This window comes from Protopterus annectens, chromosome 13.part0, assembly GCF_019279795.1.
Source record: "Protopterus annectens isolate FY-2018-M chromosome 13.part0, PAN1.0, whole genome shotgun sequence".
Lineage (NCBI taxonomy): Eukaryota > Metazoa > Chordata > Ceratodontiformes > Protopteridae > Protopterus > Protopterus annectens.
The window spans coordinates 1183749070-1183775556 of NC_056747.1; the positions used below are offsets into that span (position 1 = coordinate 1183749070).

Below are 26487 nucleotides of genomic sequence, written 5' to 3' on the forward strand. Positions count from 1 at the left end.
CCAGAAGGAGCTAGGAGATGCCCTGCAAGATGCTACAGCTGAGGAAGTTGTGAACAGGGCAGCTTCCTAGCTTGCGACCTTGACCTCCATGGTAAACTCCTCCATGAGGCTCATTTCTTATGCGGCAGATGGAGCGAGTAGGGCAGCAGGTACCGAAGTAGCTTTACGCAGACACTCCTGGATGCTCCTTTGTCAATTTGCGTAACCTTTTAAGTCTTCATTTACCAACACCCCTTTTGATGGCTCGTCCTTGTTTGGGCCTCTGGTAAGAGAGACTCTCACCAGGTGTGAACAGGATGGCAAGACTCTCTGCCATAGGGGTCCGTTTTTCCACTCCATCTAGACCCTATCCTAAGGGTCAGAAGAGTGGGAAAATGTGGTTCCAGAAATCTCAGGGATCTTCACCTGACACGTGGTGATTTTTTCCCCTAGGGGCAGAGGGGGAAACAACAATGGAAGACGCCACCCTCGCTGTAAAGTGGGTCTGCAACAGATACTTTCTGCTAGGCCCTCCAGCACTCCTGAAGGGAGGCCCAGCTGTCCACCTCTGGAGGCAGTCAGGGGCAGATTATCACTGTACCCAGCAGCCTGGCAATCTATCACTAGAGAAACATGGGTACTGTCGATAATATCCAGGGGCTACAAAATTCCTTTTTCTCAGTCCCCCTCAAAAGACGCACATTCTATCCCAGATGATGATCTTCGTGTTTCACAGTTGCAGTCATTACATTTGGGTAATCTGCTGGCAGGTTGCCCTCAGTCGGCCTGAATAACAAAGTCTTGGGTCCTTCGTCGGTTGCTGTCTCATCTTCCATGACGTGAGGTCGTCAGAGGTATAAAACATGCAGCCGACGCCATTTTATTCAGTCTTTCTTGCCACGCGGTGCCCGAAGCAGAAGCAGTTTGCAAGTGCCGGTCGGCCGACTCCTGAAGTTTTCGCATTCTAGTTTCAGAACCAAAGTCTTCAATTAAAGCTAAGTACCCCGTTAGGGGAACTTTTTTTTGCTCCTTACCAATGTCAGTAGAAATTAATAATTGCATTATTTGTGGGAAGCAAATACCTCATAAGGATTTTCATTTATACTGTATTCCTTGCCTAGGCCCAGATCATAACGTGCCTTGCTGTCGGTTTTGTGCTAGATTTAACCAATGCACTGTTAAGCATTGGTATATTTTTGCTTCAAAATATTTTGGATCCAGATTTAATTACCCTGAAATGTTGTCTGATAGCTATCCGACTACCAGAGTTCACAAAAAAACGCAAAGAAAAAGACAAGAGACAAACCGTCGAGGTCTAAAACCGACGACGAAGCTTCTCCTAAGCCAGTCGCCAGTACTCAGTGAGGCACTTTTGCAGCTCCTGATACCCGCTACTTTTGAGTCGCAGGCCTCTACCGAGACCCATGCAGAATCCGGTATGCCACGAGATTCTCAGAGTATTAAACCCACGGATGTCCCTCCCTTGGATGGGTCCGGAGCCGCTGAGCAGGCACTGGCTTCTGAGGGTGTTTTCAGGCCACAACATTTTTATATAAAACCGATGCCTGCTTCAAAAACAACTTCTAAGTCTAAAAAAACGATGCATGAGCCACGTGCTCAGGCCCTTATGCCTAAAAAACAGATGATCAAAATGGCTGAGTACTTACCTTGATCAGGCCCCCCCCCCCTTGCTAAGAGGCCTAGGCAAGACACTGGTTATGAATCTTCAGATCAGGTTTCAATTTCTTCTGATCAGGAATTTTCTATACCACCCTGTGAGGATTCAGATGCAGAAGAATCCATCCCATCTGCATCTCCTCCTGAGGATTATTATTTTGTAGAAACCGTGCATACTTTAAGGGAACATTTTCACTGGGAGAGTCAGGATTTCTCTGAATCAAAAAAGAGGCTTCAGGATTTCCTTCTTCCTCAGCATAGGCCTTTGGCTATACCTCCTATATTAGACATTGTTGATTGTGTTTTCGGAATCAAGCATGACTCCTGATTCCCTACCTCCGGCTCCAAGTAAGCCAGACAGATATTACAGGGTACCTGACTCCCACAAATTTCTATTCAAATGTCCTGGTGCTGATCCTGAAACTATTTCACAGGGTCCCAAAGGTGTAAAGGCCTTTACAGCCAAAAATCCTACCCCTCTGATAGAGATTCCAGGGCGCTGGATAGATGGGGAAAGAAGGTTTATTGGCAATTAGAGCCTTAAACTGCCAGTTTCATATGCTTAAATATCAACAGCATGTTATGGACCTATTGAAACGGAAGATGATGTTGATTTCTGATTGTGTGGAAAATAAAGAATTACAGGAATTATTGCATGCAGCAGAACAGGTTGGAAAGCATACTTTGCAATGTGGTTTTGATTCCTTGGAGGCCTCTTGCAGGGCCGCAGTTACTGTATCTGTGATTAGAAGGTATGCCTGGCTTAAGGAGCAAAATCTGCCTGATCATGTTAAAGCTTAATTGTTGGATGCTCCCTTACAGCATGATACTCTGTTCGGTAATAAGGCAGAAGAGGTTTTAAAGAAAATGGAAGACAAAGATAAATCTATGCAAACTGTAAAAGATTTCTTACAAGTGCAGCCACCCAGATTCAGTAGGCACTGGCCTTCTAAAAATTGGTCCTTTCCTGTGTCCAACAGAGCCTCTCAAGGCAAATCCAGGCGCTCAAAAGGCTCTAGATACCAATCACAAGGATCTTGCAGGTCAAAGCAATGGGGTGCCTCCACCTCCAAATCTGGAGGAAACAAAGCACAATCCTACAGTAAGCAGTCTCCGTGACTTCCCTCTACCTTCACCAAGCACTTATCTTTTGGCAGCCCCCTTGGGGAGAAAAGTAGCACTTCATGCTCAAAATTGGCAGTTAATTACCCAGGACAAGTGGGTATTAAACATAGTATCCAAGGGGTACAGGTTTCATTTCCATACTTTGCCAATTCCAAATGGTTGGCCAGATCTGCCACAAAATCTATGGGCAGAGGCTCAGAAACAAGTTACGTCCCTCATGGGTATGGAGGCTATTCAACCAGTACCAGAACAGGAAAAAGGACAAGGTTTTTATTCAAGACTGTTCCTGGTACCCAGAAAAGACCATGCCTGGCATCCAATACTGGACTTACCAATTTTGAACACATTGCTGGACATTCCAAAATTCAAAATGCTGACTTTACAACAGCTACTGCACATGCTGGGCAAGAACGCTTGGTTAGTGACTCTAGACTTGAGGCATACCTGCATATCCCAATAAGGGAATCGTGCAGAAGATATCTCCACTTCAAGGCAGGTTTTATGCATTACCAATTCCCTGCACTGCCCTTTGGCTTATCTACTGCGCCCAGGGTCTTTACAAAGTGCCTGGCACCAGTAATAGCATTTTGCAGACAAAGAAGCATTCAAATCTGTCCTTATTTGGACAGCTGTCTCATTCAAGCAGAAAACAGACATTCTTCAACATCTGGTGTGTGTAAAAAGGCTTCTAACATGCCTAGGGCACACACACGAAAAGAAATCACAACTGGTACCCTCTCAAAAAATTACATTCCTGGGTGCAAGCTTGAATACAACTGCCCAGATGGCTTACCTTACTCCAGACAAACCAAGGCAACTGACTATATACTTCAAACAGATGGCAACAAAAACCCAGTTATCTGCAAGACAAATTCTGCAGGCTTTGGGGTTCATGGCATCCTGAGTCCTACTAATTCCATATGCAAGACTGCATATGAGGAAACTTCAGTGGTACCTAAAAAGCTTATGGAGTCAACATTGTCACAGTCTGGAAACAATGATTCCACTCATTCCCTACCTACAATAGGAGTTTCTTTGGTGGGCAGAGACATGTCACCAAAACAAGGGACTGTCATTCACTCTACCCCCTGCCACCCAAACCTTAACTACAGATGCATCAGACTATGCTCGGGTGGCCCACCTGGCGGGGAGATGCATTCAGGGCATATGGAGCCCATACCAAATGCATCTACATATCAACCAGAAAGAGATGGTAGCTGTTCAGAATGCCCTGACAGCCTTCAAGGACTTACTTCATCCAGGACAACTACTAGTAAAGACAGACAACACCACGGTTATGTGGTGCATAAACAAGCAGGAGGGGTACTCATTACTACCCCCTTTGCAGACTAGCCATGGCATTGTGGGACACAGCCTTGACTTACCAAGTACATCTTCAAGCTCAATTCCTGCCAAGAAAACAAAATACTCTGGCAGACGACCTAAGCAGAAATCTTATGGACCCTCACGAGTGGAAACTGGATCCACAAGTCTTCAGCATGGTAACACAGAAATGGCGGAGCCCAGACATAGATCTATTTGCCTCTTCCCAAAGTTATCAACTGGTCAAATTCTGCACAAGTGCTTATCACAGACAAGCATGGAAAGTGGATGCCCTATTTTCCTCTTCCATGACGTCAGGTCGTCAGGGGTATAAAACATGCAGCCAACACCATTTTCTTTAGTCTTTCTTGCCGCGCGATGCCCGAAGCACAAGCAGTTCGCAAGTGCCGGTTGGCCGACTCCTGAGATTTTCGTGTTCGAATTTCAGATCCAAAGTACCCCATTGGGGAAACTTTTTTTCTTGCTCCAGACCGATGTCAGAAAAAGTAAATTATTGTATTTCTTGTGGAAAGCAAATACCTCATAAGGACTTTCATTCTTACTGTATTCCTTGCCTAGGCCCTGATCACGTTTCTGTTTGTCGGTTTTGTGCTAGATTTAACCAACGCACTATTAAGCGTTTGTATGATTTTGCTTTAAACTATTTTGGACGCCAGTTTAATTTTCCAGAAATGTCGTCTGATAACCATCCGACTACCGGAGTTCACAAAAGAGACAAATAAAAGGAGAGAGATAACCGAGGCCAAAAAACGACGACGAAGTTTCTCCTAAGCCATTCGCCGGTTCGCCCCTGACGCCCGCTACTTTAGAGTCGCAGGCCGCTACCAACTCCCACGTAGAGTTGGCCATGCCGCTGGAAACTCAAGGTATTGGAGCCTCAGATACTATTTCCTCAGATAGGTCCGGAGCCGCTGAGCAGGCACTGGCTTCTGAGGTTGTATTCAGATCTAAACATCTTTACATTAAACCGACTTCAGCTTCAAAGGCAAAGACTAAAGCACCTTCTAAAGCAAAGAAACAAACTCAAGAGCCACGTGGACAGGCTGCCCAAAAAACAGATGCTCAAAATGGCCGAAGACTTGATTACCTTGATCAGAGGTTCCCATCCCCCTCCTGATAAGAGGCCTAGGCAAGAGACTGACTATGAATCTTCAGATCAGGTTTCTATTTCTTCTGATTCCTCTAATGATCAGGAATATTCCCTACCCCCCTATGAGGATTCTGATGCTGAAGAATATATTCCTTCAGCTTCTCCTCCAGAGGACTATTCTTTTGGGGAAACCTTGCATACCATGAGCATTTCCACTGGTAGAGCCAAGATTTTTCTGAATCTAAAAAGAGGCTCAGAGATTTCCTTTTACTACCTCAACACAGGCCCCTAGCCATTCCACCTGTGTTAGACATTGTAGATGTATTTTCAGAGTCTAGTCTTACCCCTGCCTCCTTACCTTCACCTCCTGTTAAGCCTGATATATATTACAGGGTTCCTGACTCTCATAAATTCCTTTTTAAAAACCCTGCTGCAGACCCAGAGACTATTTCACAGGGTCCCAAGGGAGTTTAGGCTTCTGCTGCAAAAAACCCTACCCCCTCTGACAGGGATTCTAGGGCACTGGATAGATGGGGCAAAAAAGGTTTACACATCTGCTACCTTGGCTATAAGGGCCTTAAACTGTCAGTTTCATATGCTCAAATATCAGCAGCATGTCATGGCATTGCTTAAGCAGAAAATGTTGTTAAACTCTGAATGTGCAGAAAACGAGGAAATGCAGGATTTATTGCATGCAGCTGAATAAGTTGGAAATCATACTTTGCAATGTGGCTTTGATTCTTTGGAGGCCTCCTGCAAGGCCGCTGTTACAGGTTCTGTAATTAGGAGGCATGCCTGGTTAAAAGAACAAAATCTGCCTGATCATGTGAAAGTTAAATTATTAGATGCACCTTTACAGCATGATACTTTGTTTGGTGTTAAGGCAGAAGAGGTGTTAAAGAAAATGGAGGACAAAGCTAAATCTATGCAAACTGTCAAAGATTTTTTTTTACAAGTACAGCCACCAAGGTTTAGTGGACAATGGCCTACAAAGAATTGGTCTTTTCCTGTGTCAGACAGACCTCAAAGGGGCAGATCCAGGCGCCCTAGAGGCAGATCCCAGGAGCAAGCTTCATACAGGTCAAAGCAATGAGGTGCTTCTACCTCCAAAGTTGGAGAAGATAAATCACAATCTTACAGGAAAACAGTCCCAATGACTTCCCCCTGCCTGCATCAAGCACTTATATGCTGGCAGCTCCCTTAGGGGGAAAATTAGCACTTTTTTTCTCAAAATTGGCACATTCTGACCCATAACAAGTGGGTTCTAAACAGTGTCACAAGGCTACAAATTCCATTTCCATACCCTGCCAAAGGCAAATGGCTGGCCAGATCTGCCAAAAAATTAATGGGCAGAGACACAAAAACAAGTCTCATCCCTCATGGATATGGGGGCCATTCAACAAGTACCAGAGCAAAGAGCAGGGACAAGGATTTTACTCAAGGCTGTTCTTGGTACCCAGAAAGGACAAGACCTGGAGACCAATACTGGACCTATCTATTCTGAACATATTCCTGGATATACCAAAATTCAAAATGTTGACTTTGCAGCAGCTCCTGCCCATGCTGGGCAAGAATGCTTGGCTTGTGACTTTAGACCTAAAAGAGGCATACCTGCATGTCCCAATCAGATAGTCACGCAGAAGATACCTCAGATGCAAGGCTGGCTCAATGCATTACCAATTCTCTGCACTGCCATTTGGCTGATCTACTGCGCCCAGGGTCTTTACAAAGTGTCTGGCACCAGTAATTGCATTCTGCAGACAGAGGAATTCAAATATATCCTTACTTGGGCGACTGTCTGTCTAATTCAAGCAGAAAACAAGGACATTCTTCTACAGCATCTGGCGTTTGTGGAAAGACTTCTAACATGCCTAGGGTACACAGTCAACGGAAAGAAATCAAAACTAGTACCCTCTCAAGAGATAATATTCCTGGGTGCAAGCTTAAATACAACTGCCCAGATGGCTTATCTTTTGCCAGACAAAGGCAACTGAATACCTATGTCAAAATGTTGGCAACAAAGGCCCAGTTATCTGCAAGAAAAATTCTGCAGGCTTTGGGCTTCATGGCATCCTGCATCCTACTAATTCCATATGCAAGACTGCATATGAGGAAACTTCAGTGGTACCTAAAAAGTGTTTGGACTCAACATTGTCACAACTGGAGACAGTGATTACTCTCATTCCCTGCCTGCAACAGGAATTTCGATGGTGGGCGAAGGCTTGTCACCAGAACAAGGGACAGCCATTCACATTACCCCAAGTCAGGCAGACACTAACAACGTATGCATCAGATTATGCCTGGGGGGCCCACATGGCAGGAAGATGCATTCAGGGCACATGGCCCTCAAACCAAATGCATCTACATATCAATCAAAAGAGATGCTAGCTGTCCAAAATGTCCTGACAGCCTTCAAGGACCTACTTCATCCGGGACAACTACTGATAAAAACAGACAACACCACGGTTATGTGGTATATAAACAGACAGGGGGGCATACATTCTTACCGCCTTTGCAGACTAGCCATGACTTTGTGGGACACGGCATTGACTTACCAACTACAGCTGCAGGCACAATTCCTTCCAGGAAAGGAAAATACTCGGGCAGACGAACTAAGAGAAACCGCATGGATCCCCACGAGTAGCAGCTGGATCCACAAGTCTTCAGCATGATAACGAGGAGTTGGGGATGCCCGGACATAGATCTATTTGCCTACCCTCACAACTACCCACTAAAAAGATTCTGCACAAGGACTTATCACAGACAAGCATGGAAAATGGATGCCCTATCTTTCAGCTGGAAAAACCTATCAGTGTATGCCTTTCCTCCACTGTCACTACTCCCCAATGTACTTCTGAAGGTCAGACAAGAGAAGCCAAAAATGATACTGATTGCCCCAGACTGCCCCCCGCTAGTACTGGTATCCAATCCTAAGGAACCTGTCTCAATGCCCAGCTTGGACCTTACCTCAAATACCCCATCTACTATCCCAGCAAAACAATCAGATCCTGCACAGCCAACTCAGGACCTTAAACCTGGCAGCGTGGTGGATAATGCAGTCATACAAAACACACATCTCAGTAAAGCTGTGATGGATATCATTTTGGAAGCCAGAAGGCCTAGCACTAGAAAATCTTATGCTGGAAAATGGAAGAGATTTTGTGCTTGGAACCAGGCACAGGGAACTGATACAGCTGTACCAAATATCTCTCAGATTTTGCAATACTTAACTGAGATGCTGGACAAAAGCCTATCTTTTTCATCAATTAAAATTCATGCCTCTGCCATTTCGGCTCATTACAATACAGAGCCACCAATCTTTTCTCATCCTTTATTAAAGCAGTACCTCAGAGGATCCAAAAATTTAAGGCCCCCAAGGAGATCACCAACACCTGCATGGGACCTCAACTATGTGTTGGAAAAACTCACCCTGCCTCCTTTTGAGCCAGCGGCTACTGCTGATGCAAAGTTTTTATCTTGGAAAACAGCTCTGCTCCTAGCAATAATTTCTGCAAGACGAGTTTCAGAGCTACAGGCACTCATGGCTGTGGAACCTTTTATCATGTTTTATCCAGATAGGGTTTCTCTGATGACAAACCCGACATTCATGCCTAAAGTGGTGTCCAGTGTGGCTCTTAACCAAAACTATTCATCTACCAACTTTTTATCCAAATCCACAGAACAAGGGGGAAGAGAATTTTGCATTCCTTTGATGTACACAGCCAGCTTAGATTCTACTCGGACAGAACCAAAGTTTTCAGAAAGACAGAGCAATTACTAGTGGCATATGCTGCAGGATCACATGGAAAAGCTATCTCAAAGCAGACTATTTCAAAGTTTATAGGCCACTGCATTCGTTTCTATTTTCAACATGGCAAACCAGTGCCTAAGGGCATTAGGGCACATTCAACCAGAGCTGCAGCCACTTCAGCAGCCTTTCTCAGGGGAGTGCCAACCAAAGACATTTTGGAGGCTGCTACTTGGAGTTCAGTGCACACCTTTACAAAGCACGATCATCTGCCACTCTACTCTAAATCCAGGGCAGGCTTTGCCACTGCAGTTCTGCAGGACCTCATAGCCGCTCCTAATGCTTTTTAGCTCCAGCCTCCCAACCATAGCTTTGGGACTCTACCCAAATGTAACGACTGCAACAGTGAAACACGAAGAACATAGTATAGTTGTGTATGCTTACCATAAATGTAGATGTTAGAGTGTATTCACTGTTGCAGTCCAGGTTACCCGCCCGCCATCCCTCTTTTATTCTGGAGTTTTTTTCCTTCACTATCTTCTACAACCTATGTGGTGTATTTGCTTGTAGATGAAGGTAAAGTTTGTATTGTTGCATGTATATATAGTGTGTGTGTGTGTGTGTATATATATATATATATATATATATATATATATATATATATATATATATATATATATATATATTTTTTTTTTTTTTGCTATCTTTTTGGGTGCACCTGACATCTGAGGCCAGAAAAACTAAAGAAAATGGTGTCTGCTGCATGTTTTATACCCCTGACGACCTGACGTCATGGAAGAGGAGACCGCTGCCGACGCAGGACCCAAAACTTAATTCATGCCGACTGAGGGCAACCTGCCAGCAGATTACCCCAAATGTAATGACTGCAACAGTGAATACACTCGAACATATACATTTATCGTAAGTGTACACAACTGTACTTTCCAACCAAAGACATTCTAGAAGCTGCTACTTGGAGCTCAGTTCATACCTTCACAAAGCATTATCATTTGCCTCTCTTTTCTAAATCCAGGGCAGGCTTTGCCACAGCAGTTCTGCAGGGCCTTATAGTCGCTCCTAATACTATTTAGTTCCATCCTCCCATCCATAGCTTTGGGATTCTACCCAAATGTAATGACTGCAACAGTGAAACACGAAGAACATAGTACAGTTGTGTACACTTAAAATAAATGTAGATGTTAGAGTGTATTCACTGTTGCAGTCCGGGTTACCCACCCACCACCCCCCTTTTCTATAACTTGTCTTTCCTTCACTATTCTCTAAAGCCTTTGTGGTGTATTTGCTTTTAGATGAAGGTAAAGTTTATGTTGCTAAAAGTGCATTTTTATATATTGTTGTTTAGTTAGTTTTATATATATATATATATATATATATATATATATATATATATATATATATAATGTTTGTTTTTTGCTCCCTTGCCCACCTGACATCTGGGCAAGAAAAACTGAATAAAATGGCATTGCCTACATGTTTTATACCCCTGACGTCATGGAAGAGGATACAGCAACCGACGCAGGACCCAAGACTTTGTTATTCAGGCCAACTGAGGGCAACCTGCCAACAGATTACCCAAATGTAATGACTGCAACAGTGAATACACTCTAACATCTATATTTATGGTAAGTGTACACAACTGTACTTTCCACCCAGTCTTCAGGATCGTCCAGTTCTAGAGATTCAAAGACTGCTAGAAGAAAGAGCCATCCAGGAAGTCCCCGCAGACCAAATTGGATCCGGAACTTACTCAAGGTTCTTTTTAGTTCCAAAGCCGCAAGCTAAAGAATTGGTAAAAAAGACAAAGTTCCAGATGGTGACACTGCAGTCCATTCTTCCCTTCTTGGGTCAGGACAATTGGATGTGTTCCATAGATCTCTAGGACTCGTACTACCATATAAAAATGGACAGGCAATCCAGGAGATTCCTACGCTTCTGGCTGGAAGCCAGTCATTATCAGTTCAGGGCCCTGCGCTTTGGTCTCACCACAGCCCCCAGGGTGTTCACCAAGTGTATGGCAGTAGTCACAGCTCACCTGAGGCGTCTAGGATCCCAGGTGTTTCCATATCTAGACAACTGGCTCCTCACTGCTACCACCAAACATCAATTACTCAAGGCACGGGACTACACAGTCCAAACTTGTTCTCAGTTAGACATCACAACAAACTATGAAAAGTCTGCCTTGTTGCCTTGTCAGTCTGTTACCTTTATAGGGGCAGACTTGGATACAAGATGTGTGATAGCAAGACTGCCTGTAGACCGGGTGTCAACCATTCGTCAGCAAGTTTCCTTTCTCATAAACAAGACTAGAGTTCAGGCAAGACAAGTTTTACAAGTACTGGGCTCAATGGCCGCAGCTGTTACACTAGTTCCTTTAGCATGCTTCCACATGCAGATTCTACAGTGGCTTCTTTTCGCTCAGTGGTCTTTCCAGGAATTGCCAGTGTCGCACATGATCTTGATGACGGAATCTTGCAAAAAGGACCTACTATGGTGGCTGGTCTCCCCCCACGTGACTTTGGGCAGACCCTTTCTAGAACCACATCCGGTAGCCACAGTGTCCACAGGCACTTCCCAGATGGGGTGGGGGGGCATTATCTGTGACGGACTGTCCAAGGAACGTGGCAACCTCACAAGTACCATTTGCACATCAGTTTTCTAGAGATGAGAGCAGTGCTTCTGGTGTTGCAAGCACTTCAAGACTCTCTTCCTACAGGGACCATTGCAATCCAGACAGGCAGTTTGTCAGTGGTATGGTACATCAACAAGCAGGGCAGAACCAGATCTTACCCCTTGTGTCGTGAGGCACTTTGAATATGGCAATAGGTGATGTCTTCCCAACATTTTCTGATTGCAACACACATTCCTGGAAAATCCAACGTGATAGCGGACAGGCTCAGCAGGGCTATCCTCATGCCTCACGAGTGGTCTCTGAAGCAAGTAGTTGCGGACTTGATTTTCCGCAAATGGGGCCAGCTATGCTGTGATCTGTTTGCCACTCCCCTAAAGAACAAATGCAGCAGCTACTTTGCCCCATTTCCCCCTCTGGGACAGTCACCCAGGGATGCACTTGTTCACGATTGGCCTCTGGGACTACTGTATGCTTTTCCACCCATCCCTCTCATTCCAAAGGTACTCCAGAAAGCAAAATAATTGAGTTGCAAACTCATCCTTATTGCTCCTTACTGGCCTTGTCAGATATGGTTTCCGTTTCTTCGCCATCACCTTGAGCCCTGGATACTGGACCCATTTCCAGACCTCCTGATGCATCAGTCAGGTGGGCTTCACCCATCCCTTCAAACTCTCAAGCTGACTGCTTGGTTACTCCACTTCCAGTCTTAGCTAGGCTCCCAAACTTTTATCCTGCTGTACAACACATACTAGTGTCCTCCCAAAAGCCCATTACAAGGAAGATTTACACTAGCAAATGGAAGAGGTTCTCTTACTGGGCCAAAAGTAATAACATTGATCCTTTTACAGCTCCTGTTCACAAGATTCTTGACTTTCTGGCCAAAAACTTCGAAAAAGGGGCAGCTGCAGCTACTATTAGGGTCCAACTGGCTGCCATCTCCATTTTTCGTGTAGGAGACTTGGGTTCAAACATTGTCCCATAAGTTGTGCAGAGCATTCTTACGAGGTACTACACTTTTATGGCCCCCGGTAAGAGAACCCCTCCTGGGGCCTAAACTTGGTTTTAGCTTCAATGGTTCTGCTCCCTTTTGAACCAGCAGCATCTTGCACCTTGATGTTTCTATCTTGGAAAACCCTCTTCTTGGTTGTTATAACCTCAGCTAGGCGGGTTTCTGAATTACATACTTTGTCTTTTCGCCTGCCTTAACTAATTTTTCACAAAAATGGTCTCTCTCTAAGGACCAGTCCTTCTTTCTTGCCAAAGGTTTGTTCTGAGTACAACTTAAATCAGTCCATTGAGCTTCCTGTGTTCTTCCCCAATTATGGCAACAAGGCAGAGTATAGATTACACCAAGTGGATGTTCATAGACAATTACGTTTTTATTTACACAGGACCAAAGACCTCAGAAAATCAGACCAATTGTTCATATCCTCTGCTGACAATAAGCAAGGTTATCCAGTGTCTAAAGTGACGTTATCAAAATGGCTGTCAGACACGATCACTTATTCATATGGTTAGCGTAAAAAGATGATTCCAGAAAGACTCAGAGGACATTCAACCATGGCCTTAGCCACCTCTGTGGCCTTCCAAGCTAAATTCCCTTTAGATTCAATCTGTGCAGCAGCAACATGGGCAAATCCTCATACCTTTATCTCTCATTACAAAGTGGATGTGGTCTTTCGGAATAAGGCATCCTTTGGTTCCACGGTCCACCTGAGATCCAGCTGCTGGGCACGGGGTCCCAACCAGCAAGAATGAAGGTGAGATGGGACAACATTACAAAGAAGTTATGTACCTACCATAACGTTCCATGTTTGTTGTCCATCTCGCCTTACTTCTTGCGTCCCCCCTCCTTCCCCCTTCCTGGAGGTTCAAGAGGTGTTTCTTTATTGGTTACACTGGCTGAGTTTCCTGCTGACATACCAGGTTGGTTAACCATACTTTGTCCTTTTTCTTTCCTTCCTACCTTGGTGTAAGAGCTTATTAAAAAAATATTTTTTTTTACTAATAACTAGTGTGGGCTATTACAAATGAGATCTGGGTAGCTGAAGCTAGGCATGTTGGGATAAGGGGTAGCCTCGAGCCAGTAAAAGCTCTCGAGCTATTGTATAGCGGCTGAGTTGGAGCTGAGGATTGGCTCCGAACCCAACCAGCAAGAAGGAAGGGCGATATGGACAACAAACATGGAACGTTATGGTAGGTACATAAATTATTTTTCTTGTAGAGTTCTTCAGAAATCTACCTTTTGTATATTTTGCCTTGAAGGTGCCCTATTACATCCTCACAACTGAAAATCAGGTTTGTCCCAACCTGTAAATCTCTACTGAAAGCTGTTTTACTTCTACTATAATTGTCTTAAACGCCTTAATAGGAGTTTTTGGTGGAACATAAATTCTTGCAAGCATAGTCCTCCTCCCTTGCCAGTAACCTATTACTATCAAAAATTTGCCATTATCTTTTTTCCCTTTCTGCCACTAATGGAGCCCTCCATTAGCTGTCAGTATTACTTCCATTTCCTTTGTCCTAATATTTTTCTGAAATCTTTTGTATGCCAAGTGCACTTGCTCATTTTTATCCGTTTGCCTTCTGCAACATTGATGTTTGTACACTGCATTTCTTAATGTAATTAATCGCTCTCTGCTTTGTCTCTACCTGTAAGGCTGTTTGTATTCCATGATATGGGTAGAGTAACCAATGTAGTAAAGTTGTTACGCCTACATATTACACATGAGAATGTAATAGCATGGGTTTCTATCTTTTAGCTCATATGCACACTTTAATATTTGGCTGAATGTTCTCTTGTGTACTTGTTTCTTCTCATCTCCACTTGAATCATTTGAACTTGTCACATGTTGTTTTCAGTTCTTTCCTTTAATGAAAACAGTAACAAAAAAAAAAAAAGATTTTTCAGAACCCCCAATCTTTTGAACTTGGAAGAAGCACAGAAAATTCTGTTTTTACTAAATGTTTACTTCTCCAGACAGAAGTTGCCCCATATTGATTGCTTTACCCACAGACATTGTCTGATTTAAAATTAACATTACCCATGCTAAGAGGCATGCTACAGCCTTTTCCCACTTACACTAACTGCTATATGTTCTTTTCTTCTCTGTTTTCCTCCCAGATGTGAAAAATAGCTTGTATGCTCTCTTAAGAAAAATGCACTAAGTGAAAATAAATTAAATTATGTATTACTATATTAAATGCATTTAATTACTAAGACTGGTGGGAAAGAAAACTTGTACAACTTACTACCGACAGTTTTAAGATTCATTGTATTTTCACACTGCTTTCCAACCTTCCTCTAAATGTTAATTAGGCTGTACCTTATACACTTAACTCAGCAGACAGAGTTGAGACTTGTTATGATTAATTGCTTGTTAATGCTTGCAAATTCAAGAAAGAACAACCTGTTTTGTTTTTAAGCCTTTTTAGAAATTTCTTGTTAAACCAAGGTCATTGTTCTAGTTATCCACAAATATAAAAACTGGGAAAATTATCATCTTAGTTTTGTTTATAATGTGATCAGTATACTTCTACATCCCCCAAACCCAGCACACCAAATCAAATTATATTAACTTTAAATCTATTCTGTCCAGATTTTCCTCATCACAGTGTAAAGCCTGGATACCCAACTTGCTTTTCTTGGTGTACAATGAAAAATTATTTTCCACAAACACTATGCAGTCCCCAATTTCCATTACTTTCCCCTTTTATGCCACTATTTTATCACCAGCATCTCTTTCTGCAGTATGGTTTCGTCTTTACTAATCCAAGTTTTGTCTGTCTTTGTCATGGCAAGATTTGGAACATGCACACAATCTATATTCTCAATTTGCAAATCCTGTTGTGGAGTAATATCCCAGTTGCTTATTAGAACTTTGATAAAATTAATACAGTCTGTTCTAGTTTCTCTGGTAGAGGAGAAAATCTCAGGTGTTCTAAGTCTGTATTTTTTTTTTAAAGATTCTTCTTGAGAAACCACCCGTTTTTTATTTTACCATTTAATGTATGTAGTTTTATTAGTTCATATGAATAGCTTGTTAGTTTTTATTTTTCCAGCCTTGTATTTGACTTTGTATTCCTTAAGTGTTTCTCTTATTTTAAACACCTCTGCATAATTCGATTTTTTTTATATTATTAAAATCCTTCTGTACCAAAGTTGAAACTTGAACTGCTTTTTGTTGAACAGTTGCAAAGTTTCTTCCCAGCCAGAATTTTTTCTTCTCCTTTTCTGATTGATTTTTTTCTTTCTCCAAAATTTTTCATTGCTGCTATCCAGGCTGTGTAATTACTAGCCAGTAAATGAACTCCACATAAATTGGTAGCCTTTACCTTGACGCCTTTTTTTTTAGTTTGCTTTTTCAATGGTTAAGTTGTAATCAACAAAGTTGATCACTATACATCCTTCTCACCTAACCTCTTGATAGGATGTTTGGAAGTGACTAAAGACAACCCAAAACGTATTTTATTTTAAACCTAACACACCTACTTTGCCAATAGAGGAGGCTCTTCCTGTACATGTTATATGTATACTTTAATGTAATACAATTTATGATATGTATTGGTGTAGTTTCGTTCACATGTGTATATACATTTTCATGGCACTGAGCTAGATATGCATCTAGACTAGTATTTGAAGTATGGTCTGCGTAGTGCACCTTTAATTGTATTAATTGGTATGGATGTTTAGTCTGAATATTTTGAATTCTTATATAACTGGTTTAGTTTTAGCATGAATGTACTATAGATCTGATGAAGCTTTTCAAGCGAAAGCGCTTATCTGTGTCTGGATATTTGTGAATAAATTTTAAAGAATTCTTAAAGTTGTTGCCTGCTTTCGCTCCGTTTCTACCACTACGGATATATTATATTTTAGGACTTTAGCAACGGAACGTTCACTTGGTTGGTTGACAGTGAACTTTCTATTTTTAATTATTTAAAAATTTATACTTAAAATTTTTCTCCTTTATCTTGTGAAATTTCTAACTCTTCAGTAGTCATTTAGAGTTTGCTTCCCTTGCTTACCTGTTGGAATACTTTCTTCCTTTTCTTTACTAAGTTTTGTGGTATTCTTCATACCATTGCTAGTACAGGCCTTCTTTTACCTCTGAGGTAACTTTCAATACCATTGCTGGTATTCCCCCATCTCTCTCTTCTCCCTTTCTTTACCCGTTTGGTATTTCTTTTCTTACCGTTGTTGGTAAAAAAAAAAAAAAAAAAAATACTCCTCCTTTCTTTCTCTGTGCATTTTGTTGATTGCCTCGGACATATTGTTGGATAAGTGTTTGGTTTATTTCTGATGATGGCTGATAAAAAAGGAACAACAGGCTTTAAGCAGTGCGAACAGTGCAGCAGGAAAATACTGAATTCAGATAGTCATTTGTCTTGCGTTTACTGTGTCAAGGTACCTCATCTGAAAGTTCTACCCCCATGCGACATATGCAAGGGCTTTAGCACCCGTACCTTGACAGAAAGAAAAAATTATTTGATACTCAAGAGTCTACTAAAAACTCTTTTCTTGGAGGCTGTATCTGAGATGGTGGGCTTAACCCCTCCTAAAAAGGAACACAAAAAGCGTAGCCAGTCTGTACCTTCCTCTCCACATTGTAGTGACTCAAAATCTGTTAAATCTATGGAACCTAAAGCAAAACTTCCTAAATTAACACCAGAAATCTCTGCACCTGGGCCTCAAACCCCTTCTATGGTGCCGTCCTCTGTACCATGGCCTCAACCATCAACTACAGTAACGTCCTCAGCACCAATGCCCTCAAGCACCTACTACGGTACTGCCCATGACTATGAAAACACCAAAAACTTTATCTTCTGTGGTACAGACTACTGTTACAGTACTGATCCCCCTTTCAGCACCAAAAGTAGTATTCCTAACTCTGGTCACTACCCCCCTCCTATACAACTTTGACCACAGTGCCGAAAGGTGAAATATTACCTCAGACCCGATACACCCTGTCGGCAGATCCCTGTTTTTGGATAACAGTGCAGTCCCTTTCTATAATGCCCTGATTCTCCGTCAGGGATGTTAACCTGCTTCTCCAGGAGTCTTTCGGAATTCGACATAGTGAGACTTTTGGATCAGCTATTGCAGCCAGAAGAATTCCAACTCCTTCCAAATCCTCCCTCCCGCATGGAGCTGAGGATTTTTCTCCACAGACTGAGATATATTCGTCCTTTGACATCCTTGGAGGTATGGGAGCCCACGACACAAGACGCCTATCCTGGTTCATAGGTTCATAGGTTTATACTAGGCTATCTGCCCTAAGGCATTTATAAGCCTAGCCCAAATTATGCCACCTTATATGAAAAATACTGTGCCCATTAGTTTGTTGTGCCTCTGTCCAGCAGTGACCCAGAGATGATTCCCGTAAACCCGATCTCCCATCCACAGGTCTAGATTTCTCTTGAACAGAGTCAGCGAGGTGCTCTGCCTCACATGGACCGGGATTTTATTCCACAGCATAGGGAGTCTCTGAGTGATAAATCTATCCCTCCAGCACGTCCTATTTATATCCGTGCTAAGGTTTAAGTCGCTTGCTCTAGTGGTTTTGGTGGATTTGGATTTTTGAGGTGGAGCATGTCCATTAATTCGGGTTGGACATGGCCTTGTATGTCAGGCACATGTCACCTCTGAGCAGACGGTATGCGACTGAATAGAGCTGGAGTTTCTTCAATCTGGCAGCATATGACAGATTTTGGAGTCCCTTTATCCTTTTGGTGAGGAACTTTTGGGGTCTCTCCAATTGCTGCAGATGTCGGGTGAGATACATCCCGAATGGGGCATTGTACTCGATCATTGGTCTGATAAGTGAAGAGTACAGGGGAACAATGACCTCACTAGGTCTGGATGTGAATCCCTTCATGATCAGGTGGGCAATGTAGAAGGTCTTTCTAACCACTTTAGCAATGTGAGTGTCAAAGAAAGGCCACTGTCAACCTGGGTCCCCAGGTCCCTGATAACCTCTTCTGTGCTTAGTGGATTGCCACCTATATGGTAGCTTGGGGTTACCTTGTTTTTCCCGAAGGGTATGACTATACATTTCTTGGCGTTTAACTTCAGGCCATGGCTCTGGCACCAGCTATCTGTTTCCGTGAGTCCCTTCTGAAGGATATCAGTGTCCGATGCACTTTCCACTATGGCCCAGTTTGCAGTCATCTGCAAACTTTGTCACAAAGTCCTCCCATGTTGGCCTGTACTTCTGAGAAGTAGATGCCAAACAATACGAGCCCTGTGGGACACCACTTGTGACCGGCTTGGAGTCTGACACAGCGCCAGCAACTCTAACCCTGTGGGTTCTGTCCTTAAGCCAGTTTGCAACCCATCTTGTGACATATGGGTTTACATTTAAGCTGGTAGTTTTTCTACAATACCGAGTGGGGTATTGTGTTGACTTGCAAGGTCAAGGTAGGCTGTATGGACTGCCTTTCCTCATCAATCGCCTTGGTGACTATTTCCAAGTTCAAAAGGCATGATCTTCCCTTGACAAAGCCAAACTGGGTCGGGTCCAATGTCTGCAAGTCCCCTATATCTTTGTTTATGAGCTCCATTATGATCCTCTCCATAGCTTTGCAGACTAGACTTGTTATTACCAGGGTCCGTGGGCGCCACCTTTGTGGAGTGGGACCACAGTTGCGGTAGGCCACTCCTTGGGGACGTAACCTGAGGTAAGGCTGAGATTAAACAGCTGCCTTATGTGCGGGTTTAATTCCTCATTTAGGGGACACCATCCGGTCCCATTGATGCTGTGTTTTTAGCTTTAGAGAGCAGCTTTCACCTGCGCATTTGAGATGTCCGGGAGGCTACACTCGGCTGGGATAGTTATCTCTCCTTTAGGGGAGAGGGGTGTTGCACTGAACCTGTCTGCCAGTATGTTGGCAATGTCTGTGGGTTCAGTGATTTTTGTATCATTTTGGACTAATTCTGAGCATATCTGTGAGTTTCCACCCAGGTTCCTAACATAGCTGAAAAAGGCCTTATGATTGTCCTTTGAATCCATGGCAATTTTTCTCTCAAAATTGGCCTTAGTTGATTTTATGAGTGCTCGTATTTTTTACTAATAATGATCAGGGTGACTTCCCTTTTATGGATTTTGTTCTATCATGTAATAGCTTTCTCCTCTTATTGTAAAGTTTGTTAATGGCTGGGGTCCACCAGACTGGACGTTTGCCCTTTGTGGAAAGAGTCTTGGTTTTATTTGGGATTGCCTGATCCATGCAGTCCTGGAGGTGTTCATAGAAGGCATTTGTAAGGGCTTCCTGTGGTTTCCTCTGACTCAGGGGCCTTGAAGGATACCACACCAGTCTTGAGTAGTGTGAAGTTTGCTTTAGAAGTTCTTCACTATGGTCTTTTGTTTGGGGTGGGGGGGATGTGGATTTCCAGTGAGATTAGTTTATGATCAGATCTCACCAATGAGGGATATACTTCGGTGTGGAGCATTTTGTCCCCATGTTTGTGACAATGAGATCTAGTATATTTTCTCCTCTCGTGGGAACAGTGACTAGCTGTTCCATGGCATTTATTTATGAACTCCAGGAACCGTTGGGCTAGAAAGTTAGGGCTTGAGTAATGTTCCCAGTCTATATTCAGTTGAAGTCACCCAATATGATGGTGTTTGGAGATACATTTATACCCTCCAGTGTCTTCAGGAAGGCTGTGTGGGGTTCCTGAGTTTGAGAGGGTGGCCTGTAGCATGCTACAATTTGTAGAGCAGTTTTGCCTATTGTTAGTTGCACCTGGATGGTTTGCTTCATGCGTTGCCACCAACCTGGAGGTGTGAGTATCCTTTATGAATATGGATACACCCCCTCCTTTTGTGGAGTGGTCCGGGTTTTGGGGCGCATGATATGAGGTAAAACCTAATAGTGCCGGGGTGCTCTCAGGAGCCTTGAACCAGGTTTCAGTTACAGCACAGACATCGATGTTCTCCATACTGAGAAGGGCCTTGTGCATTTTGAGATTTAGACTTCTGGCATTGAGCAGCATTACCCTCAATTTCTTCCCATTTTTGTTTTCTAGGGTGGTAGGTTTAGAATTTGAGCCTTGCCTAAAAAAGGCACTATGGTAGCTTCTTCAGTTCCATTGGTAGACCTTACCATGGCTCCAGAGTCTACCCTATGGCCATTGACTCACTCAGAGCTGAGCCATCCTTGGGATCGTGACTGGGCTGTCAGCACCGTGACCCCTAGTACTGCGCTGTCTACTACTGTTCCGGTTGTCTTGGCAGCACTGAGTCCTCTTGTAGCTCCTTCCTGTAGCTCCTTCCCTGGGGGTGGGTTCCGTCAGATCAGGGTGTGACCCTGGACCAGAGGTTGTCTCTCTCTTCTGGGCTCCCACCTCTCTTCAGGCGGGCCCGCTTTCCAGATGATGGAGAGGGCACTTGCCTCTGCAGGTTCACAGCTGGTTCCTTCGGTGCTGGGAACCCATATGTATCTGTCCTCTGAACTGCAGCTGACACAGTCTACTACTCTTGGACATCGAGCACGGGAACCTCAAGATACTCTTCCACAAGGTACCCACTCTTCAGAGTCCTCCTCAGATGCCCCCGCTTTGGAGGTACCACGTAAGACATCTTGCAAGAAACACATGGATTCCCCTGAGAAATCCCTTACCGAAGATGCAGACTAAGATGAAGGGGAAGGGTCCCCACGGTCGCCCCATGAGGATGTCTCCTTTGGAGACGTACTGGAAATTTTAAAGCAACAGGAAGACTGGAAGCCCACCAACCTTTCTGTGAGGAGTCTGTATTCTTGCAGGCTTTCCTTGCTTGACCCTTTACTTCTTGGGTGACCCCACCTGCAGATGACCTAGTAAAGCTCCTCTCTTGAGGGAATCCTGATATCCTTGGACCTATCCCCTGGACACTGGACAAAATTCTTTATCCACTAGAGGACAATCCACAGTGGTCCAAACCCCTACCAGTAGACGCTGTGGTGGTGGCCACTAAGAAAGAGCTCCCCGAGGAGACCCCAACAGTTTGTCCCCCAAACAGGGAGTATCAGGCGATAGGATAGGGAAGCGGGTGTATTCTTCATCGAACTTTGCCATTCGGTCCTTGAATTGCTTGACACATTTTACTCTGCTCTAGAGAGGCCTCATCTCAGAACTCTCAGAAACCTTAGCAGGAGTGGTTTCTGATGAGGTACTCAACAAAGCCGCCTCACTGGTTGCCACCCTGGAATCTATATCTGACTTGTCCATGCAGTTGATTTCTCATACTACCGAAGGGGTGGCTAGAGCAGTGGGTGCAGACGTCATGAGACATCACGCCTGGATGCACGTATGTGATTTTGCGGACCCTTTTCAATCTTCCTTTCTCAACGCTCCCATGGAGGCTTCTTCTCTTTTTGGCCCAAAGGTAAAAGACGCTTTAGCCAGGTGTGAAAAGGACGGTAAGACCCTGTCTGCCATGGGCTTGCATTTTTCCACCCCCCCCCCCCAAAAAAAAAACGATCCTACTCTAGGAATCAGAGGAGTGGAAAGATGTGGTACAAAAAAATCCCAGGGCCCTTTCTATGACGCACATGACGAGTTTACTCCCCCCCCCCCCCTTGGGGGCAGAGGGGGAATCTTATCTGGAAGATGCTCCTATAGAGGCAGAGGGGGTCCGCGTAATCAGGAATCCAGAGATTCTTTCTCTGGGCAGCCCTATCAGCGCTCCTGAAGAGCGGCTTGATTGCTTACCTCTGGAAGCAGTCGGGGGCAATTTGCTCTGCACCATCTTGCCTGGCGAGTGATCACCACAGATTTTTGGATGCTGAGGATAATTGCCAGAGGTTAGCACATACCTTTCCGTCTTTACCCAAGGCCGCTAAGGCATATTCCCAACGTTCCTCCCAGTCAAAGGGAAGCAGCAGCAGCTCAAGAAATGTAAAAGATGTTCCTAAAAAGTCATCCAAGCAGTACCACCAGACCACATAGGATCCGGATTTTATTCAAGTTTCTTTTTAGTGCCAAAAAAGGCAGGGGACTGAAGGCCAGTCTTTGACCTCAGCATCCTAAACAAATTTGTCACACAAAATTCTGGATGCTCACGGTTTAGTCTATCCTACCATTTCTAGAGGAAGACGATTGGATGTGCTTGATAGATCTTCAGGATGCGTATTACCACATAAAAATGGACAAACGCTCCAGAAGATTCCTCCACTTCCAGCTGGGAATCTATCATTACCATTTCCGAGTGTTGCTTTTTGGGCTCTCTATGGCCCCCCCAGAGTGTTCACCAAATGCATGGCAGTGATAACAGCTCAATTGAGACTGCAAGGATTACAGGTGTTTCCATATTAAGATGATTGGCTCCTTACTGCCCCCATCAAGTGTCTACTGGTTACACCCTAAAGCTAGCAAAATAATTGGGGGATCTCAGTAAATGAAGAGAAATGCAAGGTGACTCCTCCTCAAAATCTGGAATTCATAGAAGCAACTTTCAGTACTCAATCTTGCCTACTCTCCCTCCCACTTCACAGGTTAGAAAGACTAAGGTCTCAACTCCGGATGATACTCTGTCAGGACAAATTTCAGATCCACATAAATTGATGCAAGCAAGACTTATTTTGGTGGATGAAGCCAGAAAAAGACCCATGGAGTCATCTGTTCTCCCCCTCTTAGCCCAAGGCCATAGTGACCATGGACACTTCCCTAATGGAGTGGAGTGGGGGGCATTTCCAGGGAAAAGACAGTCTAAGGCACTTGGTCATCCATGGAGGCCAACCTGCTTATCAGGGTCCTTGAACTGAGGGCAGTGCTTCTAGTGTTGCAGGCATTCCAGTCTGTCCTCCCATCAGGGACAATTGCTATCCAGTCTAACATGTCCATAGTCTCGTATATCAACAAACAAGAGGGAACCGAGTCCTACCTGTTGTATTGGGAGGCCATGAGAATTTGGCAATAGCTTCCAGCTACTTTCTGATAGCAACATACATTCCTGGGGATTCCAACATAATTGCAGACAAACTGAGAATATGCATTCTCCTGCCTCACGAGTGGTCCCTCACTCCTGTCATAGTGGCGAAGATATTCAGTCACTGGGGCCAGCCTTGCTGCTATCTGTTCGCATCCCCTGCAAACTGCAAATGCAGTAGCTACTATGCCCTAATTCCCCCACAGGGGGAGTCCCCGAGGGACACTCTAGTACATGATTGGCCCACGGGACTTCTTTATGCCTTCCTTCCCCTTCCTCTGATCCCACAATTTCTAAAGAAGGCTCTTCAGTTGAGAAGCAGAGTAATCCTTATTGCATCCTATTGGCCCCGACAAGTTTAGTTTCCCTTGCTTTGGCGTCACCTAGTACATCAACCATGGATTTTGGATCCAACTCCAGAATTGCTGTCACATCCCCAAGAGTTGATGTAACCAAACATATCGTGCCTCAAGCCGACAGCTTGGTTCCTCAACTTCTGGTAATTGCCAGGCAAAATAGCCTGTCCTCCCCTGTACGTCACATTCTTCTGGCTTCCCATAAACCATCCACTAGGAAACTTTATCTTAGCAAGTGGTCTCGAGAGAAGGGAATAGACCCTTTCATCTCCGCTTACTTCAGTACTGAACAATTTATCAAACCACCTCCATTCGGGAGCAGCAGCTTCAACTATTAGAGTACACCTGGCGGCTATCTTTAACTTCCACAATGGCTTCCAGAACTCATCCTTGATTTCTCACCATCTCTGTGAAACCTTTTTGAAAGATGTCACGCACATTAGACCACCCTTCAAAGACCCAATCGAGCCATGGGATTTGACACTAGTTCTACAATCCTTGACTCATTTCTCCTTTCGAACCTGCTGCCACTTGTGATATAAAATTTTTATCCTGGAAAACTTTATTCTTGGTAGCTATTACCTCAGCAAGACAAATATCTGAACTTATAAGCCTTGTGCATAAAATTTCCTTATATGGTTTTCCATAAAGACAGATCATCACTCCGGACTAATCCCACCTTCTTACTCAAAGGTATTTCCGATTTCATTTAATTGATCTGCCAGTTTTCTTTCCAAATTTTTCTAACAAAGGAGAATATTTCCTACATTTACTTTGTGCATGATTCTACTTGGACAAGACTAAATCAGTTTGAAAATCTGACCAATTATTCGTATTGTTCTTAGGACCAAAATTGGGAAGATACGTTTCTAAAGTGACACTGTCTAAATGGTTGAGAGACTGCATTTGCTTTATCAACAAAACAAAGCTCTTCTATCATCTAAGGTCAATGTGCATTCGACCAGATCAGTCGCAACATTTGTTGCCTTCCATGGATGACATTTGTGCAGCAGCAACATGGGCCACCCCTCATACCTTTATCACGCATTACAAATTGGATTTGGTCTCCAGGGGGAGAGCTTCCTTTGGTTCAGTGGTGCTCGGGAATATCCTTCTATAGGGCCTCCCAGGAAGTAAAGTGGCTAGGGACTCTGTCCCATCAGTAATGGATGAATGAAGATTAACATCAGATAAAGAAGTTATGTTCGTACCATAGCATTCCATCTGTGTTGTTGTACATTCATTCATTCATTACCTCCCACCCACCATCCTACTCTGAAAAACTCCTGGAGGTTCGGATGTTGAGGTCCTACCTTATAATAGAGAATTTGCTCAGATAAAGCCTCTGCTTTTTCTCTTCCTTTCTTAGGGGTAAACTCGATCTGAGGTTGATGGAGAGGGGGCACTTCTGGATAAGCTTATCTCGAGAGTTTTTTGGCTGGCGCAAGCTTATAACACCCAACTGAGTTCTGAGGACGGAGCCGATACCCATAATGAATGAAGATCAACAACACAGATGTAACATTATGGTAAGAACATAACTACTTTTTTCCCTGCTGAGAAATCTGGAGTTCACAATAAACTACAAAAGATTTACCCTCTCTCCAACCCAGGACCACATTTTGCTCGGGTGCAGAATTCAGACGGACATACTAAAAGCATCTCTACTGCCACAAAAAGCAGAGGATCTTCACTCTTAACTTCCTGTCTCTTCTGCATTTACATCACATTATAGTCGGGGAATTTCTCAGGGTACTGGGGTGTATGGCTTCTACGATTCCCATGGTACCTCTGACAAGGCTACACCTGTGGAAGCTCCAATGGTTTCTGAGATCAGTCTGGACACAACACTCACATCCTCTAGAATTTCCTATTCCCCTACTCCCTTGTTTGAAAAAGGAAGTTATCTGGTGGTCTCAACAGGTAAGCCTAAATCCAGGACTACATTTCCACACCCTGGATCCAGTCCAAGAAAGTTATACAGATGCCTCAGACATATGGGCTGGGATGTGGACATGGGAAAATACACTGTTCAAAGAATGTGGTCCATCTCACAGAAAAGGGAACACACAGACAAGGGAAATGAAAGCATTGTGCCTAGCTTTCAGACCCCTCTTTGGTCCTGGCCCACTGAAGTTGTTTACAGACATTACTGTGGTATGTGAACAAGCCGGGGAGGGGGACCAAATCCTACCTCCTTTGCAGGTTGACTCTCCTAGTATGGGACTTCCTTGGAAAGCACAACATGACCATTCAGGCATTGTACATCCCCCTCCGACAGAAACCTTGTAGCAGACGCACTGAGTGGATCCTGGACTCAGTCCCACGAATGGAGGGCTTCACAGGGTTGTGTTCCTGGACATGGGTCTATTTTTGGAGTACCCCATTGGTGGACTATTTGCTTCCCCTCTGAACAGAAAACTTAAAATATTTTGTGCCAGAGTCCTAAGTTTTCTGGCATGGAAATTGGACAGCCTCTCCTTCTCATGGAAGGGGATGTTTCTCTACACATCCCCTTCCCTTCCTCTAATATCATACATCCTGCTCAAAATCAGGCCGGACCGACTATAGTTGTTCATCTTAAATTTCAAAATGTACTACCTTAT

General features: G+C 43.9%; 1 protein-coding gene across 1 annotated transcript in view; it reads left to right on the top strand.

Moving 5' to 3' along the window:
- The window catches only part of CDC27 (cell division cycle 27), a 2763676-nt gene that overhangs the window by 1129545 nt on the left and 1607644 nt on the right, over nucleotides 1–26487 (top strand). The window lies entirely within an intron of this gene.